The sequence below is a fragment of the Littorina saxatilis genome, linkage group LG4 (assembly GCF_037325665.1).
Source record: "Littorina saxatilis isolate snail1 linkage group LG4, US_GU_Lsax_2.0, whole genome shotgun sequence".
Classification (NCBI taxonomy): Eukaryota; Metazoa; Mollusca; class Gastropoda; order Littorinimorpha; family Littorinidae; genus Littorina; species Littorina saxatilis.
The window spans coordinates 8700718-8719465 of record NC_090248.1 but is presented as its reverse complement, the minus strand read 5'-3'; the positions used below and the strand labels follow the sequence as shown (position 1 = coordinate 8719465).

At 43.9% G+C, this 18748-nt stretch overlaps 1 protein-coding gene across 1 annotated transcript in view; it reads left to right on the top strand.

Moving 5' to 3' along the window:
* Nucleotides 1-14109: 14109 nt before the first annotated feature.
* LOC138963896 (putative universal stress protein SAUSA300_1656) overlaps nucleotides 14110-18748 on the top strand; it is a gene marked incomplete in the record, with an annotated part of 14624 nt that continues 9985 nt past the window's right edge. The window contains 1 exon segment of the mRNA XM_070335746.1: nucleotides 14110-14599.

Here is an 18748-nt window from a genome sequence, read left to right as displayed (position 1 = left end):
TCAGAAAGTTCAACCTCAGTCCTTTGATGTTTATTAAACACATTTTCATATAAAGTTGGCGCTTCATACGGAAAAATGGCTTTGAAATTGACCCAAATCCTTCTTTGGGCTCTGTAAATGTCGTTTGGGGGTATGGTTGTAAAATGGTATCGACTGGTCACCCCAATGTATAAACTGAAAACTCTTTCTGCACCAGAACACGCAGAAAGGATTGTATCTGCCTGATGTCTGATGCTTTTCAAAATCCCCAACCACTAACACCTTCAAAACGGACTTTAACTGACACTGTTGTTTTTCCCTATATAATCCTTACTATTTTTCCGAGACGTCGTCGTGTTGTGTATTTAGCTTGCCACAACCTCATACATGGTCCTAAAAGTTAAAGTTGAAGAAAATACTAAAGATAAATGAAAAAGCTGACGCAGTGTCATTCGCACCGTGAATCCCCCCATGGGAACATACTAAAGTCTGGTTCCAAATAGGCTCAATTTCCTTCTATTTCTTTGTATTTCTGCCTCGTAGGGGTAGGGGTGTTCAAACCAAAGGCACCTTTAAACCAAAATTCAAATCACACATCTTACAATACTAAGACACTCAGCAGTAAAAGGGTGTCTGCTGGTAAAAAATTCCAAACAATCCTAAAAGTACTTCACTACTAAAAGTGCTTTTAAAAAGAGCCGTTATTTTTCCCTCTATATTCAGTATTGTGTTTTCTGCGAACATGTAGTCTATTTAGATGGTTGTCGTGTGCACTTGAGTTGCTAAAGCGTTTTCAGTTGGGCATATGTCGAAAAGCAAAGAATTAGCCCTTCGAAAACCATCAGAACTGTCACACAAAAATAACATTTACCTATCTCACCAACTGACCAAACATAGGGCTTTTCCTTATGTATTATGTATTGTCGTGTTTTTTGTAGCATACTTGTGAAAACAGCCACCACTGTTGTAAATGATACTTTAAAGAGCATTATTTCATTTTTACAGTTGAAGGACAACCTGGACTGCCGTATATTACAGCTGTTTTACAATCAGCCAAAATTTTCTTAACAAACGTATGTTAAGAACAACTCCCACAGTGAAATTGAAGGAAAACAAAGTGAAAATCCGCCTGCCATAGAGGAGCTAAAGAATCAACAATAAACGACTGCATGGATAGCTTGATGCACGAATGCATTGCGGACATGTTTGTCTCCAACCAAGAGAAAGTTCCAAAAAATCCCTTTTGTGCTTCTTATTATACAGTGACGTCAAAGACAGCCTTTTCTGCTGTTCATACATTCAGGGGTTATGGTTACACTAAACGACGTAGTTGTAGCCATACTGCCATCCAGATTTATTTTTTCCTTGCGAGCAGTCACAGGGTGTTTGTGCTGTCTGCCAACCGTTAGATGACCCCGCCCAAGTCTGTTAAGGGACCGTTTGACCGTTATAGAACGCGTCTTTTTGATTTTTTGGCACAGTTGGAAACGGTTGATTTTTATCCCTACCATTGTTTCCAAACATTATATAGGAATGTTTTGTGAACAACGGATAATAGCCGCTACTCGCATGTGTAGCAAAAGTGAGCGTACATACTCACCCTGGTCGTCCAGCCGTTGTCCGTTGCCCGTCTTTATCTGTCTGTACTGAACATTACCTTTGGATATTTCTCCAACGCTATGAAGTGAAGAAACACCAAATGTTGCAAAATGTTGTATGACCCCAAGAGCTCAAAAAAGATACTTGAGAACCTTGACCTTACCATAAGGTCAAGGTCACAGGGAGAATGAATGTGGTCTAAAAACTGCAAAATTTCACATTGTGCCAGTTTTTTGGAAAACAAATTAAAAACAGCGGGCTTAGTTTTGTATGGTATACAAGAAAAAGAAAGCCTTATCTTCTGATACCATTTTGGTTGACCTCGCTTCAATGTCAAGGTCAGAGGAGCCCTTCAAAGTTGAATTGTAGACATATTTTGATGTGAGCTTGCCCCTTTAACTTTACTATGGACGATATCTCTTACAAACTTAAACACTGAGTGGGGCGTTTGTTAGAATTTCATAGTGAGCCACATCTGGTCACATATCGTTAGGGTCAAGGTCACATTGACCCCTATGAAAAATGTGACCAAGCCGGGTAAAGAAATCCATGTGTCTTGGTAAAAAATCTTAACAAAGCAAAGCCCATGCGACTCTCATGCTTGACCTTTGTCTTAAAGTGACCTTGACCTTCAGGTGACCTTGAAGGTGAAGGTCTAACAACTGAAGCTGGCAAGGACATTGTACACTATTAGAACTGTTTTACAGATTTTTCCTACCAAATTACACATGACCTTTGGCCAAGGTCAAGATCATCAAAGGTCACACATCACAAGGCTATCAATTCAAGACATAGGAAGCATAAACATACTTATTGGCACTTTCTACAAAGAGACATTGTCACTTTTAGTGATTCAATTGCCCGTTTCAGTCACATTTCATAAGGGGCAAAGTGACCTTGACCTTGATGATATGTGACTAAATGTGGCTCAATATCAGTATATAACATGTGCCCCACACAATTATGAAGTTTGAAAGATTTTTTTCATAGTTCAGGGTCAAGGTCACTTCAAAACATGTATACAATTCAACTTTGAAGGACTCCTGTGACCTTGACATTGAAGCGAGGTCAACCAAAATGGTATCAGAAGATAAGGCTTTCTTTTTCTTGTATACCATACAAAACTAAGCCCGCTGTTTTTAATTTGTTTTCCAGAAAACTGGCACAATGTGAAATTTTGCAGTTTTTAGACCACATTCATTCTCCCTGTGACCTTGACCTTAAGGTAAGGTCAAGGTTCTCAATTATCTTTTTTGAGCTCTTGGGGTCATACAACATTTTGCAACATTTGGTGTTTCTTCACTTCATAGCGTTGGAGAAATATCCAAAGGTAATGTTCAGTACAGACAGATAAAGACGGGCAACGGACAACGGCTGGACGACCAGGGTGAGTATGTACGCTCACTTTTGCTACACATGCGAGTAGCGGCTATTATCCGTTGTTCACAAAACATTCCTATATAATGTTTGGAAACAATGGTAGGGATAAAAATCAACCGTTTCCAACTGTGCCAAAAAATCAAAAAGACGCGTTCTATAACGGTCAAACGGTCCCTTAACAGACTTGGGCGGGGTCATCTAACGGTTGGCAGACAGCACAAACACCCTGTGACTGCTCGCAAGGAAAAAATAAATCTGGATGGCAGTATGGCTACAACTACGTCGTTTAGTGTAACCATAACCCCTGAATGTATGAACAGCAGAAAAGGCTGTCTTTGACGTCACTGTATAATAAGAAGCACAAAAGGGATTTTTTGGAACTTTCTCTTGGTTGGAGACAAACATGTCCGCAATGCATTCGTGCATCAAGCTATCCATGCAGTCGTTTATTGTTGATTCTTTAGCTCCTCTATGGCAGGGGGATTTTCAATTTGTTTTCCTTCAATTTCACTATGGGAGTTGTTCTTAACATACGTTTGTTAAGAAAATTTTGGCTGATTGTAAAACAGCTGTAATATACGGCAGTCCAGGTTGTCCTTCAACTGTAAAAATGAAATAATGCTCTTTAAAGTATCATTTACAACAGTGGTGGCTGTTTTCACAAGTATGCTACAAAAAACACGACAATACATAATACATAAGGAAAAGCCCTATGTTTGGTCAGTTGGTGAGATAGGTAAATGTTATTTTTGTGTGACAGTTCTGATGGTTTTCAAAGGGCTAATTCTTTGCTTTTCGACATATGCCCAACTGAAAACGCTTTAGCAACTCAAGTGCACACGACAACCATCTAAATAGACTACATGTTCGCAGAAAACACAATACTGAATATAGAGGGAAAAATAACGGCTCTTTTTAAAAGCACTTTTAGTAGTGAAGTACTTTTAGGATTGTTTGGAATTTTTTACCAGCAGACACCCTTTTACTGCTGAGTGTCTTAGTATTGTAAGATGTGTGATTTGAATTTTGGTTTAAAGGTGCCTTTGGTTTGAACACCCCTACCCCTACGAGGCAGAAATACAAAGAAATAGAAGGAAATTGAGCCTATTTGGAACCAGACTTTAGTATGTTCCCATGGGGGGATTCACGGTGCGAATGACACTGCGTCAGCTTTTTCATTTATCTTTAGTATTTTCTTCAACTTTAACTTTTAGGACCATGTATGAGGTTGTGGCAAGCTAAATACACAACACGACGACGTCTCGGAAAAATAGTAAGGATTATATAGGGAAAAACAACAGTGTCAGTTAAAGTCCGTTTTGAAGGTGTTAGTGGTTGGGGATTTTGAAAAGCATCAGACATCAGGCAGATACAATCCTTTCTGCGTGTTCTGGTGCAGAAAGAGTTTTCAGTTTATACATTGGGGTGACCAGTCGATACCATTTTACAACCATACCCCCAAACGACATTTACAGAGCCCAAAGAAGGATTTGGGTCAATTTCAAAGCCATTTTTCCGTATGAAGCGCCAACTTTATATGAAAATGTGTTTAATAAACATCAAAGGACTGAGGTTGAACTTTCTGATAAGGGACATTTTAAACCTAGTCATTGTCACTTCAACGTTGTTCTCTAATATGCCTGGACTACTACATGCAGACAGACAGATCTAGATCTAGTGTCTCGCTTTCTTGCACAGTTTCACCTATGCTCTTTCTGTGTGTGTGTGTGTGTGTGTGTGTGTGTGTGTGTGTGTGTGTGTGTGTGTGTGTGTGTGTGTGTGCGTGCGTGCGTGCGTGCGTGCGTGTGTGTGTGTGTGTGCGTGTGTCTGTGTGTGTGTACTGTGTGTGTGTGTGTGACGGAGTGATTGAGTTTGTGTAACTGTTTGTCGATTTCTTACGTGAGCCTTGAAGGCTTCGCCTCTTGTTTTAGTATCTAGACTATCCAGCAACATCATTTGGTAGCTGTTTGTAGTGAAAGGTCAGTGGCTGTAGTCGTGTCTGTTTGTTTGTTCGTTCATGGGCTGAAACTCCCACGGCTTTTACGTGTATGACTGTTTTTACCCCGCCATTTAGGCAGCCATACGCCGCTTTCGGAGGAAGCATGCTGGGTATTTTCGTGTTTCTATAACCCACCGAACTCTGACATGGATTACAGGATCTTTTTCGTGTGCACTTGGTCTTGTGCTTGCGTGTACACACGGGGGTGTTCGGACACCGAGGAGAGTCTGCACACAAAGTTGACTCTGAGAAATAAATCTCTCGCCGAACGTGGCCGGACGAACTCACGCTGACAGCGGCCAACTGGATACAAATCCAGCGCGCTACCGACTGAGCTACATCCCCGCCCCTGTAGTCGTGTCGTATTGTCACAATACACATACAAGCACGTGCAGTGCGTAAAGATGTCACTGTAGCACGGTCTGTGTCATCATATTCTTAGACTATAACTACAGCGCGTGCTTCTATTTGTCGCTGTGTCTGTCTGTTTTTCTCTGTCTGTCCGTCCCTGTTTGTCTGTCTGTATCTCAGTCTATCTCTAGTCTCTCTCTCTGTCTGTCCGTCCCTGTTTGTCTGTCTGTATCTCAGTCTATCTCTAGTCTCTCTCTGTGTCTGTCCGTCTCTCTGTCATTCTGTTGTTCTTTCTTTCGTTCTTTCTTTCTTGAGCAAGTCATCTATTTCTTTAACTCGTGCGTGTGGGAAACTTCTCTACAGAAACAACACTTATACTGAACTGACAGCCTACTTAGGACGATCACATGACCTGACACTGACACCAGGCCCCGGCGACGACAGTTGTTTTACGGCCAGACCGCAACCTCTCAGACACACATACCGTTCGTATACACTGCACGGAATCTTGACCGTCATTGTCCGACACAGCACTAGTGACAAAAGGTTAGGACACAGGTTAATGTTCTGTATTTTCCCTGCCAGCCCAGCCAAGACTGGCCGCCGTACGGCGCAGCGGCCAGCAGCAGAGTCATCTATACACTGACAGACTTTTCAGTTTGTGTGAGGTACAATTTCGCGCGTACATTTTGTGTTGGATGAAACAACAACGGCTGACCTGTCAGTTTCTGCTTTTACAGCTTTCGTCTTGTAATTCTTTACAAAAACAAGAAGAAAAAAGAAAAGAAGAAAACAATGAACCGACAATTGCTGACCTTTCAGTATCTGAGTGCATGTACGTGCATATTTTTTCTTGATTTCTTAAAAAAAATAAAAAAAATAAAAAAACACACACACACACGACAACTGCCCACCTTTCAGTTTCTGCGTGTGCAGCTTTCGCTTTCTAATTCAACTTCAGCTAAACTGGGATAAGAGAAAGACTGCTGCTCCTCGTGGTGTGAGCGATATTGAGTGGTAAGTGGATTTCTCAAAGGCGGCAGATGAGTGTGACTGTACTGATTGATGACAGGCGGAGTGTGTGAAAATCAATGGACCAAGTGAAACTCGCACGGTACGTGACCGCATTTTCTGAGTCTGACCGCAGTCATATGCATCATTCAGGGAACATCCGCATAACTGGCATTGGCCGTTTCACTTGTATTAGTCGTGCTCATGTATTTTTCAAGACTATCGAACAGGCTGCTGTGCCGTAGCGCAAGTGTGTAAATGAATGGTCTGCTTAATTGTGTGTCGATATGATTATGTGATGGGAGTATGGGCTTCATCGGCACCCCCCGCGGGTTTGGGGGAAGAATTTACCCGATGCTCCCCAGCATGTCGTAAGAGGCGACTAACGGATTCTGTTTCTCCTTTTACCCTTGTTAAGTGTTTCTTGTATAGAATATAGTCAATGTTTGTAAAGATTTTAGTCAAGCAGTATGTAAGAAAATGTTAGTCCTTTGTACTGGAAACTTGCATTCTCCCAGTAAGGTAATATATTGTACTGCGTTGCAAGCCCCTGGAGTAATTTTTTTGATTAGTGCTTTTGTGAACAAGAAACAATTAACAAGTGGCTCTATCCCATCCCCCCCCCCCCCTTTCCCCGTCGCGATATAACCTTGAACTGTTGAAAACGACGTTAAACACCAAATAAAGAAAGAAAGAAAGGCTTCATCGGCGTGTAGCCGTGTGGCGATTTGACGTACTGTTGTTCCTTTCTCTCGTTCCCTACCCCAATTATTCCCCTTGACCATGCGTGTATGTCTTCGTTCCGTGGTGTCGTGTATGTCTTTGTGCGTAGACGCTGCGTTTTAATTGGTTAATCCCTTAACGGATGCGTACGCATCCACCCCCGACAGTGTGAGTTCGGTCAGTCTGACCGGTGATTTCGCTGTGTGTGGATCGGCCTGTGTGCTTAAGCCTTGAGACTGGTGTTCTATTTGAAACAGTTCTTTGTGTTGGTGTGACATCTTTTCAAATACAGATAGCCTGTGCTGGATTGTGAGTATCATCTTTGACCTGTGGTTTAATAGCTGATTTAATACCATCAGCGAGGTGAGTGATTCAGACCGGCGACAGGGGCGGATCTGGGTTTTGAAAGGGGGGGGGGGGGTGCAAAGTTCTTTTTTTGTTTGTTTTGTATCTTATCAGCGAAGGCGCGAAGCGCCGAACCGATGGCGCGAAGCGCCGAGCATGCTAGGGGGGTCCGGGGGCATGCCCCCCCGGAATTAAAAAAAAAAAAAAGCAAAATTGTGCAATCTGGTGCAATCTGAGCGTGTAAAGTGCTATTTTCAGGTGATACATTTTTCTTCTTTTTCTTCTTTTTTTTTTTTTTTTTTTGTCCCGCTGGGGGGGGTGCAATTGCACCCATTGCACCCCCCCCCCCCCCCCCCCCAGATCCGCCCCTGCGGCGATGTGTTGAACAGTCCCGCCGTAACTTCGTGTGTGTTTAGTACGTCATAGACCTATATTAGGTCCCTAGTTTAGTTCTTCAAGTAGATGCTGTTTCTTTTGTTTATATTGAATTTTGCTTGTCTATAATATGTTTTGATCGTATGAATGATGCTATGGTGTGCACGTATGTATGTAGCTATTTTATCCTAGTGGCGTTATTGCGTCAGTGTCGTTGTTTCGCCGTTGAGACCCAGGTTTCCCCGCGCTAGCCTAGTTCTTTGTTTTGTAATAGCGTGTCCTGTGTTGCGGGCGCGTCACATCATGTGTGACGTTATAGATAGCGTAGCGCCCCCTGTAGTAACTTGTGAAGTTATCGGTCCTTGTCAGTGTGTCACGCTCCGATGGTTTAAGACCGTAAGGCGTGAAGCGTATCCTCAGTTACCTATTGTGTAGGGAGTTAGTCCCGTCTCTCCCATTATTTCTGGTGTACAATAAATAAAAGTCACGTTATCGCAACCTCTGTCTTGGCGTCTCATTTATGCTTCCTGACCTATTTCCCCCCCTTCCACTCCACCCTATCACAGGCGTATAAGGTTTGAGTTTCTTTGACATTATTTTTGACATTTGCTAAGGGGAAAAAGGTTCGCGTTTTATTTGTTAAATCAATGTTTCAGTGTGTTAGCCGACAGCCTTGGGGTAGAAGAGAGAGGTTACGGTTGTGGCCAATCGGCTAAAAGGCAAACAATAAATCCCTTGTTTCCGACTCCCCAACCAACCCTACTTTTTCCTCCCGACCCTGGAACTTTTTTTGTTACCTTTTGAAAAATAGTTCTTGTATCAAACAGGACAAAAATCGATTTTGCAAACTTTGCGAGGAAAGTTACTTTTCTCAGACATCACATTTGCTGGCCAATACAAAGCCACATACGCCTGTGTACATGAAAATCAAACTTCAATTAAATACACACACACACACGCTCTCGCACACACACACACACACACACACACACACACAAAACGGAACCGACCGGCTACCGACCCTATTTTTTGGCCTTGTCATCGGAAACTAACTTCACTTTTTGTGTGTGCCTAATACTGTACTGAACAAGATTCGCGCTAATATATAATCTATGGAGTATTCGTGATATGATAGCGATACAGAGCAACACGACGGTGACCTTGGGACATGATTATAAAAAACAAATCAGGCATTGGCACGCTGGTCGTTACCGCAAATCCCTTTTGGGACTTGTTATCTTTTTGTGTGTGCCTTGGGGCCAGTTATGTGATTAATGGTTCTTAAATACACAGATGGTGTGTGTGTCACTCTGTGGGTGCGTGCGTGCGCGCGCGCGTGTGTGTGTGTGTGTTCAAGATAATGTAATTTTTGAATAAATCAGGATAACGAAGTTAGCAAGACTTTGAGACTGGCGGATAAGAAGACAGCCGGAGCTGATCTTATAAACCTATGCCTCTGAAGATGTATGGTGTTTGTTAATTACACTAATTTGGTGCACATTACAATCTGAGTACAGGTCTGTCTCTTTCTCTCTCTCACACACACACACACACACACACACACAATCACACACACACGCGCGCCTACGCACACACACACACGCACGCACAAACACACACACGCACGCACAAACACACACATACACACACACACACATACACACACCTTCCATGTACGTGTATCGCTAATGTGCTGATGGTCCGGCAGGTTCCTGTACATAATCCCATTTAGCTCAGTGTATCCCTGTATCCACAGGCGCGTGACAACGGTGCCTCCATCAGCCATTCACGTGCTTGTGTTTCTGCTTGTACAACCATTGCATTTTTCACCTTTGGCAGATCATTTCCCAAAGCTGTGTGTGCACGGATACCACGATGACAACAGAGAGTTATTTGCTCGTTTGTTTGATTGATTTTCACTTAGTGCGTAGAAGATCCACTGAAGTCCAGGATTTGCTAGGACAAGGAAATGGCCCGGGTTGCTGGGTACAGGTTTCGAGAACGGGATTCAAGAATAAAACCGAAATAACATCACTTAATTATTAATAACTGATGGCCTTCAAAAAACAGCCGCGGAGAAAGGGAAACGGTTTGTGAGATGACGCTTTTCGAGAGCGGGATTCAAGAGCAATCCGAAAGAACATTGATTACTAAATCATTAATAATGATGTCCTTCCAAAAACAGTACTAAATCATTAATAATGATGTCCTTCCAAAAACAGTACTAAATCATTAATAATGATGTCCTTCCAAAAACAGTACTAAATCATTAATAATGATGTCCTTCCAAAAACAGTACTAAATCATTAATAATGATGTCCTTCCAAAAACAGTACTAAATCATTAATAATGATGTCCTTCCAAAAACAGTACTAAATCATTAAATAATAATGATGTCCTTCCAAAAACAGTCTCGGAGACATGGACATGGGTTGTTGGGTAAGGTTTTCGAGAGCGAGATTCAAGAGCAATCCGAAAGAACATTACTAAGTTATTAATGATGATGTCCCCTCGAACAAGCAAGCAATCGATGCAATTCATGACTTTCTATTTGCATCTTGTATAAATTGTCTTTCTCGTTTGCCCTTCTGAAGTCCTTTCTGTCTCTTTGACCTTGCTTTTCTTTTATCGATTTATGCAGACTCCGTATTGACAAGGGACCGTGAGCGCTAAAGAGAAAAGAATGAAGGATGAGCGAGTACTGGCGATGGGGGTGAATGAGGTGGGGGGGGGGGGGGGGGGGGGGGGGTGGCGCGTTAGGGTGGGTAAGGGAGGAGGACAGAAAGGGCGGGGGTGGTGGGTCCGAACATACACGTCATGTTGGCAATGAAAAGAGGAAACGTTTGAGGTAATCAAAAGCGTCAATCTCGCTGGACAAAAAAACCTTTTGATTGCTTTTCCTTTTGGTTTGGACAGAAAAGAATCATGCCATTACTTTCCTTTTCTTTTTTAGCCACACCAGCTTTCTCTGTTGCCGGTCTGGCTTCGTTTGCATGGGAGCCTGCGAACGAGGAAGAAGAAGGAGAAGTTTGCATGGTTTCCTAGCTTGAATTTATCGACATTCCTGCATACAAGCAAGCTCTGACATTTTGGGTGCTTGTGGACCCAGTCAGTCAGTTTCGTTCGCCACAACACGGATAAGGCGGTACATGCGAGGGTGGTTGTTGTAATTCAGGGTATGCCAGACGATTTGCTAGACTCAGCAAGTTGTGTCTCTGTGATGACTGGAGGGTAAACACGGCAAGATTCCCTCCCTATGACGAGGTCGATTGAGATGTATCACTCAGTGACTTCATAAAGATTAGTGATGCATGGCTGATGTTGTGCTCCAGGGTACATCAGTTATGATTTACCAGCGTCAGCAAGTTTGATGTGTGTGATGACACGGACTGGAATATAAGGCAAGATTCTCTCCCTGTTACGATCGAAGTCGATTGAGATGCATCACTCGGTGACTTTATAAAGATTAGTAATGCATGGCTGGTGTTGTGCTTCAGGGTACGTAAGTATGATTTGCCGGCATCAGCAAGTTTGATGTGTGTGATGACTCGGACTGGAATATAATGCAAGATTCTCTGTCTGTTACGATCTAGGTCGAATTGAGTTGTACCGGTGTGACTTGATGAAGATTAGTGATGGCTGATGTTGTATTTATTGGTACGTAAGTATGATTTGCCGGCATCAGCAAGTTTGATGTGTGTGATGACTCGGACTGGAAGCTAAGGCAATTGATTCCCTCCCTGTAACGGTCGAGGTCGAGTTGAGATGTATTTATCTATTTACGTCAGTATGATTTGTCAGCAGTCAGTGAGTTTGATGTGTGTGATGACTCGGACTGGAAGATGAGGCAAGATTCTCTCCTTGTTCCGATCGAAGTCGAATTGAGATGCATCACTCAGTGACTTGATACATATTAGTGTGATGGCTGGTGTGTGGTTGGCGGGTGTCAGGTAAGACATCGATTTTTGGGCCGCTGTGGAAACAGGTTGCGAGTTCTTCACTACCTCCACTCAGTCTCTCGGGAGTGTGGGGCGATGAACTCTAATTTGCTAGCCTGGCGTGGTTTTGGACAGTTGTACTCAGGAACCACTTACAGGAATTACTGGCTTTGAAGATATAAACGTTCTTGGCTGCTCAGTGTAGTAAAGCCTTGGTTCGTGGTCTCGTTGAGTTTTGGTGAGACTTGCGGTTTCGTTTTAATGTGTGTGTGTGTGTGTGTGCGTGCGTGCGAGCGTGTGTGTGTGTGTGTCCGTGTGTGCATGGTGCGTGTGTGAGTGTGTGTGTGTGTGTGTGCATCATGTGTGTGTGTCAGTGTGAGTGAGTGTGTATGTGTGCGCGCGCGCGTGTGTCTGTACTGCCTTCTAGTTCAGAGCTTTAGTGTAATAAACATTATCGAGCCCTTTGAGATTTACTGCAGATGCCTTGTGAAGGGCAGCGATTGAGGGGGGAAAGTCTGCTCAGTGTTTGTGAACCGCACTACGTTTTGACTGGTGTTTTACAGTGCAATAACCCCTTCCCTGGAGCGCTTATCGCTATGTACAGGGGAGCAGGTACGCGCGTTCTTGAGCGCGGCAGGAATCAACACTTTGGCGTTCTGTGGTGTCTCGGTGGGCAGCGAAGTGAATAATAGTTTACATGTTCTGTCATGTTGCGCCTGTGTTAGTTTTACTTCCCTCATGGTCTGGGTTATGGAACCAATTCCTGCATTCACTGCGACCTTGCACGCATGAGTGCTACGCAGTGGCGGACTTGCAGGCATGAGTGCTACACAGTGGCGGACTTGCAGGCATGAGTGCTACACAGTGGCGGACTTGCAGGCATGAGTGCTACACAGTGGCGGACTTGCAGGCATGAGTGCTACACAGTGGCGGACTTGCAGGCATGAGTGCTACACAGTGGCGGACTTGCAGGCATGAGTGCTACACAGTGGCGGACTTGCTGGCACAAGTCGCAGACTCTGAGCAAAGATAGTCTGCTGCCACGCTAGCGTATCCGCGTATCTTGGATACAGTAGGGAAAAGAGAGTTCATCCCTTCCAAAGATGAACCACCAAAGATATTCAGCGTAGCCTGGAATGTCTCTGATTCTTTTGCTTGGATTCAGTACAAGAAAAGAAGCCATTCATCCCTTCCACCTGTTTCCACCACTGAGTTTTCAGTGTAACTTCCATTGAGAATATTGGTCTGACAGGCGTGTATAGAACGGAGACGCAGAAGCTGATCGGTCGAAGTACAGAATATTCTAACTTCCATTGAGAATATTGGTCTGACAGGCGTGTATAGAACGGAGACGCAGAAGCTGATCGGTCGAAGTACAGAATATTCTAACTTCCATTGAGAATATTGGTCTGACAGGCGTGTATAGAACGGAGACGCAGAAGCTGATCGGTCGAAGTACAGAATATTCTAACTTCCATTGAGAATATTGGTCTGACAGGCGTGTATAGAACGGAGACGCAGAAGCTGATCGGTCGAAGTACAGAATATTCTAACTTCCATTGAGAATATTGGTCTGACAGGCGTGTATAGAACGGAGACGCAGAAGCTGATCGGTCGAAGTACAGAATATTCTGCTAGCGCAGCAGTAAGCTTAGAATATCTTTGATCGAAGGTCTGGAACGTCTGTACCGTGCCATCAGAAACTAGAGCACAGTGTGGCATTTGAAAGCTTAGCCGTTAAAGGTTTTTCGTTCATCTATTTTGAGGGGAGTTTTTGAAAGATAGAGAGAACGCCAGGCTTTTGTGTCGTAGTTGAGTGTTTGTTCGTGTTACAGAGCCGCTCAAATCAGTGTGTGTGTGTGTGTTTTGTTTTTGTCTGCGCAAAACTAGGGCCATGCTGATGCTATAGGCTGACAGTCAAACTTGTCTAGGTGCATTGGCCCACTTGAACTGACAGGCTGACAGTGGTAGAATAACAGTGGAGTGCCGCCACGGCTTTGACCACTTTGACTACATGTACTGTGATGTAGACAAAACCTTGTGAGCCTATCGACCACTGTCCTAGCTATCAGTCAAAAGTGACAAGTAAACATTACAGACGAGACACACAGACACTGGATGCTTCTGGCGCTTTCAGAACACTGGTGAAAGTTCATGGGTCCAGCCAAACTTCATCCCTCTGATCCAGTTAAAATAGACCGAGTCTGTGAACGACAACCTGTGTGAACGGGAGACAAAGCTGTTTGCGGAGGAAATCATTCTGTCCGGATTCCCCCCCCCCCCCCCCAATTGTCACTTGGGATAGCTGCTGCAGGCCAGAAGACTTGTCGTCTCAGTCAACAGGGGATGTGGACAGAACCAACACCACACGACGACAGCCCGCGTTCTAACAGCGACGCCGGGCCGGTAGCGACGAAAAGCGTTCGTGCCGCTGACAGAACGGCCGCGGGGGCGCCGCTGTTCACCCGAAGGCTGTGATTTATATGTCGTCAAAACACAACTGTATACTTTCTGTTCCCTGTGTTTGAAAGTGGGTCACACACGTCCGCGTTTTGCTCGACGCGGACAACTACTAGAGCGAGATAGGTAGTTTCTGCGACAGCGGCCGTCAGTGTATAGAGCGCGGCTTTGGGTGTGTTTAAATTGCCCGTGTGTAACTCGACTTGTGTGATTCAGTTCTACACAGCTTCTGTTTTATACTGTGTCGGGATTGTGATACAGGTTGAACTGTCTGTTATGATGCGGACCGAGGAGTACACATTGTGGGTGTATTAGATGTTGACACACTACTGGATTGATTCCGTGACAACGTGTTGTGTTGGTGTGTTGGGGTGTAGTCAATCTCCTTGATCACGGCTACACAGTGATACATTACATTCTGGGGGGCGTTTTGAAAGGTATGGAATTTTGAAGATCGAGTTCCCTCTAAGTTTGTGTGTGTGTGTGTGTGTGTGTGTGTGTGTGTGTGTGTGTGTGTGTGTGTGTGTGTGTGTGTGTTTGATACACGCACTGACTGACATTACATTGATCTTATTTGTAATTTAGCCATAATTACAGCGTAAGCCATATGATTTCTCTACAATCTGAGTCAGAGTCATTCATTCTTATCGTGTTTTTTGCTACCAGGTATGCCCGTCAGGTCTTTGAACACGATCTGTTCCACAAATCATATCGTGCGCCTGTTGCTTGTCGTTGTGCATTTCCGTATGTGTAGACGGACAGGTTTCAGTCTCGCGACCTCTCATTTTGATTTGCTTGCACCAACCCACGAACGTTTTAGCAGAGCAATATTGTTATGCATGATTGTTTGGCTTTTGGAGATTAGAATTTATGTTTGATTTGAACGCAACAAAGTCAAGTTGTCTCAGCCAAATCACAAGAACTTGAAACCGATCTGTTCAGCCCACATATATCGTGCGCCTGTTGTGGCTTGTCTTCGTGCATTATTTCCTTATGTTGACATAATGGTTTTTCAGAATAAATTTAAGTATTGCGCGTCGCTGCATGGACCCCTCATTCCATTTCCTCAACCCCCCCCCCCCCCCCCCACCCAACCCCCTTACCCGCCTCACCGGCAACCCATCAGCCCTAGTCCCTTTTTTCTCACGTAATTTTACTCCATCGCCGACTTTCCTCTAAATGTTGGCTTTCCCTTGTCCTCATATTCTCGAAAACTTGGTGATAAAAGGAAACACTACTAGAGTGGACATGTATGTGTCTGACAATTGTTTGCTGATTGTAAATTTGGTCTGAGCGCTGAAAGAGTAATGCTATTTTCAGTGTCTCAAAAACGGATAGAAGAAAACCCCAGCTAGCCTGGACACTAGTCTGAAAAAATTCTGCTGCTTGGAAATTTGGCGGGCTGAGCGCTGTTAGCCTGTGAATGCTGTTTTCAAAATGTTTTGCTGAATCCGTGTCTGCTGCCAGAACAGAACGACATGATCTTCAGGCTTTCAAGTGTTTCTTCTATACTAAACACAGGGGCGGATCAGTTGCTTTGTAAGGGGGGGGGGGGGGGCACTTTGAACCGAAAGTGAATGTGATGGGCGCGAAGCGCCCGAATTTGCTAGGGGGGTCCGGGGGCATGCTCCCCCGGAAATTTGTTTTGCCCAAAGAAGCAAAATAGTGCCATCTGGTGCCATTTGAACTTAGAAATGGTCATAGAATCAGCATAGAAAAATCTTTTTTTTCTTCTTTTTTTTCGGGGGGGGGGGGGGGGGGGCACGTGCCCCCCCCCCCCCCCCTCGTCCGCCCCTGAAACATGTTTGGCAGAGCAATATTGTTAAGCGGCATGTGAGAGAGACTGGGTTTTCTTGTTTTGCACTCCACAAAGTTGTTGCATGATCGACGCATACATGTCTGTTTGCCTTTGGGAGGGTATAATTTATTTTCGTTTTGAACTCCACCAAGTTGTTGATTGATCGACTCATGGTGTGTGTGACTTGACGGCTTTCACAGCCACACCACAGGCACTTGAATCCGATCGTACGCTATTTCACTGACCTTATGAGACGTGCTCTGTTGCACGCATCACTTGCCTTATATTTACGCTTGCACATTATATGACAGGGAGGATTGTCGCATTTGCATGAAATGGACAGTCGCAGTCGCATTAAAACAAAATGCTGTTACGCAAACACGGCAGGTGGAGTATAGAGTGTCTGTCAGAATTTCAGCGTGCAGCTGCTGCAGATAACCCATTGTCACTTTGTTTTGAGTGATCTAAAGGATTCCCTGGTCGCAGGTGGAAACGCATGGAGTGAATTTAAAGGCCCACTCAATCAATCAATCAATCACTCTGAAGCTTATATAGCGCGTATTCCGTGGGTACAGTTCTAAGCGCTTGTCGAAAACAGTTTGCCTCCGTCTCAGGTCTGGCCAGGCCTTTACATGGAATAAGACCATCCCACCACCTGGTCACATACCTTTTACATGGAATAAGACCATCCCACCACCTGGTCACATACCTTTTACATGGAATAAGACCATCCCACCACCTGGTCACATACCTTTTACATGGAATAAGACCATCCCACCACCTGGTCACATACCTTTTACATGGAATAAGACCATCCCACCACCTGGTCACATACCAAACATCAACACCCTGATTGCTTGCTGTACTGAGTTGGATTTTTTTGATAAAGGCACAATGCAGTGACTTTTACGAAATTAATTTTTTAAGAAAAATACCACACTGAACAGAGAGCACTCGCGCTGTTCGTTTTTAGTACACGACCTATGTATATTTGATCAAGTGGTGGGATGGTCCATAGACCATTTATCCTGAACCGCCAACTAGCTCTCTCTCCGCTCTTTCTCTCTATTACGAGGTAGCGGCCCCTCGCATTTAGGAACGAAGAGAGGTACAGAAAAGCGTGCTATCCTTCTCAGCGCAACTACTACCCCGCTCTTCTTGGCCTTTCAGAAATCAGGGGGATGTCATATCCGGTGTCGATTGTAAACATGGACGAAGTTGCCGAGGTAAGTTCTGAAAATGCTAAAATAAACTCAGCTAAAGTGCATATGGAACATGTTTTTCGATGAGTTTTGTTAAGTTTAGTTTGGAGTTTTGGAAAATCCAGTTCATTGTCACCTCCCATCGTCACAAATAACTGGAGCGTGCTTTCTTTTCACTGTCTTTCAAACCGGACGCTAAGCGCCCCTGTGAAAGTCGAGCGTCGTAACCTCGAAGGGTCACGTGACGAGTTGGCGGTCCAGGCTATTTTGGTCTATGGATGGTCTTATCCCATGTTAAACCCTGGCCAGATGACAGACTTTGAGGCCAACTGTTTTCACGAGGCGGAGGGGGCCTTTAATGATGTTCGTGCGACATTCCTTTATGTTAGTCTAGTTTGTTGTGGGTCATCTAGGGGATGCCTGGTTGGCAGGCCATGCATGGGTGGAATTTTAATTAATATCTTGCATAATAAACGATAGCATTCCGTATGTTGACGGACAGGTTTCTCGCCACATGCGGACCTCTCATTGCATTTGCTTACAGTTACACCGACCAGCTAACATTTTAGCACAGCAATATAGTTATATGTTCTTTTTCCTTGGGGAGAGTAGAATTTATTTTAGTTTTGAACATTTTAATTTATATCTTGCATAATATACAATAGCAGTGGCGACGTGTGCTTTGCATCCCCCCCCCCCCCCCTCCCCACACACAGACTGATTACCCGATGGCGATTGCTTTTGGTGCCTAATGTCGGACTAGGAGATTGACACTGTAATGTTTATTTGGTTGCCTGGAGATGAGCCTGAGTATTTTGTTCAAAAGGCGGGATTTATTCCTGGCAACAGCACACACAAAACCGCGTTCAAATTACATGTTATTGTGGTCGATATCTCTACCAGTTGTAAGGAATGGGCAACTGAACCCGAATCGAACACCCAGTTGTTAGCAAACATTCTCATTGTCGCTATCAGTATCACAAGTGAACAGATTATTTTGCGTTGAAGTGGTAGTGATACGGCCATGGAAAGAAATCTTATATGTTCAATTCGTGGAATATTAATTTTGGAGTTTGTGTAATCCACGCAACTAGTAAAAAGATCCACCAATCAAGGACAATTCGTCTGTCCAATCACAGGCATAAGAAACCCGTGCCACCATTACAGGCACCAGACAAACTCAAATTCCCTTTTGGTTAATCAATAAGCGACGTGTCTTCCGTCTGTGATTGTGTGGACAAATATTGAAATTGTTAAGAAAAGATGATCGATAAAAGCAAAATGGTCTGTGCGCGTATTGCCACATCGTCGATGAAACGATCACTGAGTGAGGGTCAGTTTTGTTAAAAAAAAAAAAATTGGTTTCTATTTAATAAAATTTCAGACTAATGTTGAAATCTCAAAACAATATGATTTCCAAATAATTTCCAGTGTTAACCGTGAATCGTTTAAAAAAAATGTTTAAAACGCACATCTTTGCGATTAAAATAATAAGATTAATCTTCTTCGTATATTTGCTGTTACCTTTTATACCAAAAAGGACATCTGTAACATTCAACCTTATTCTTTCGCCAATGTTTGAGGGTCA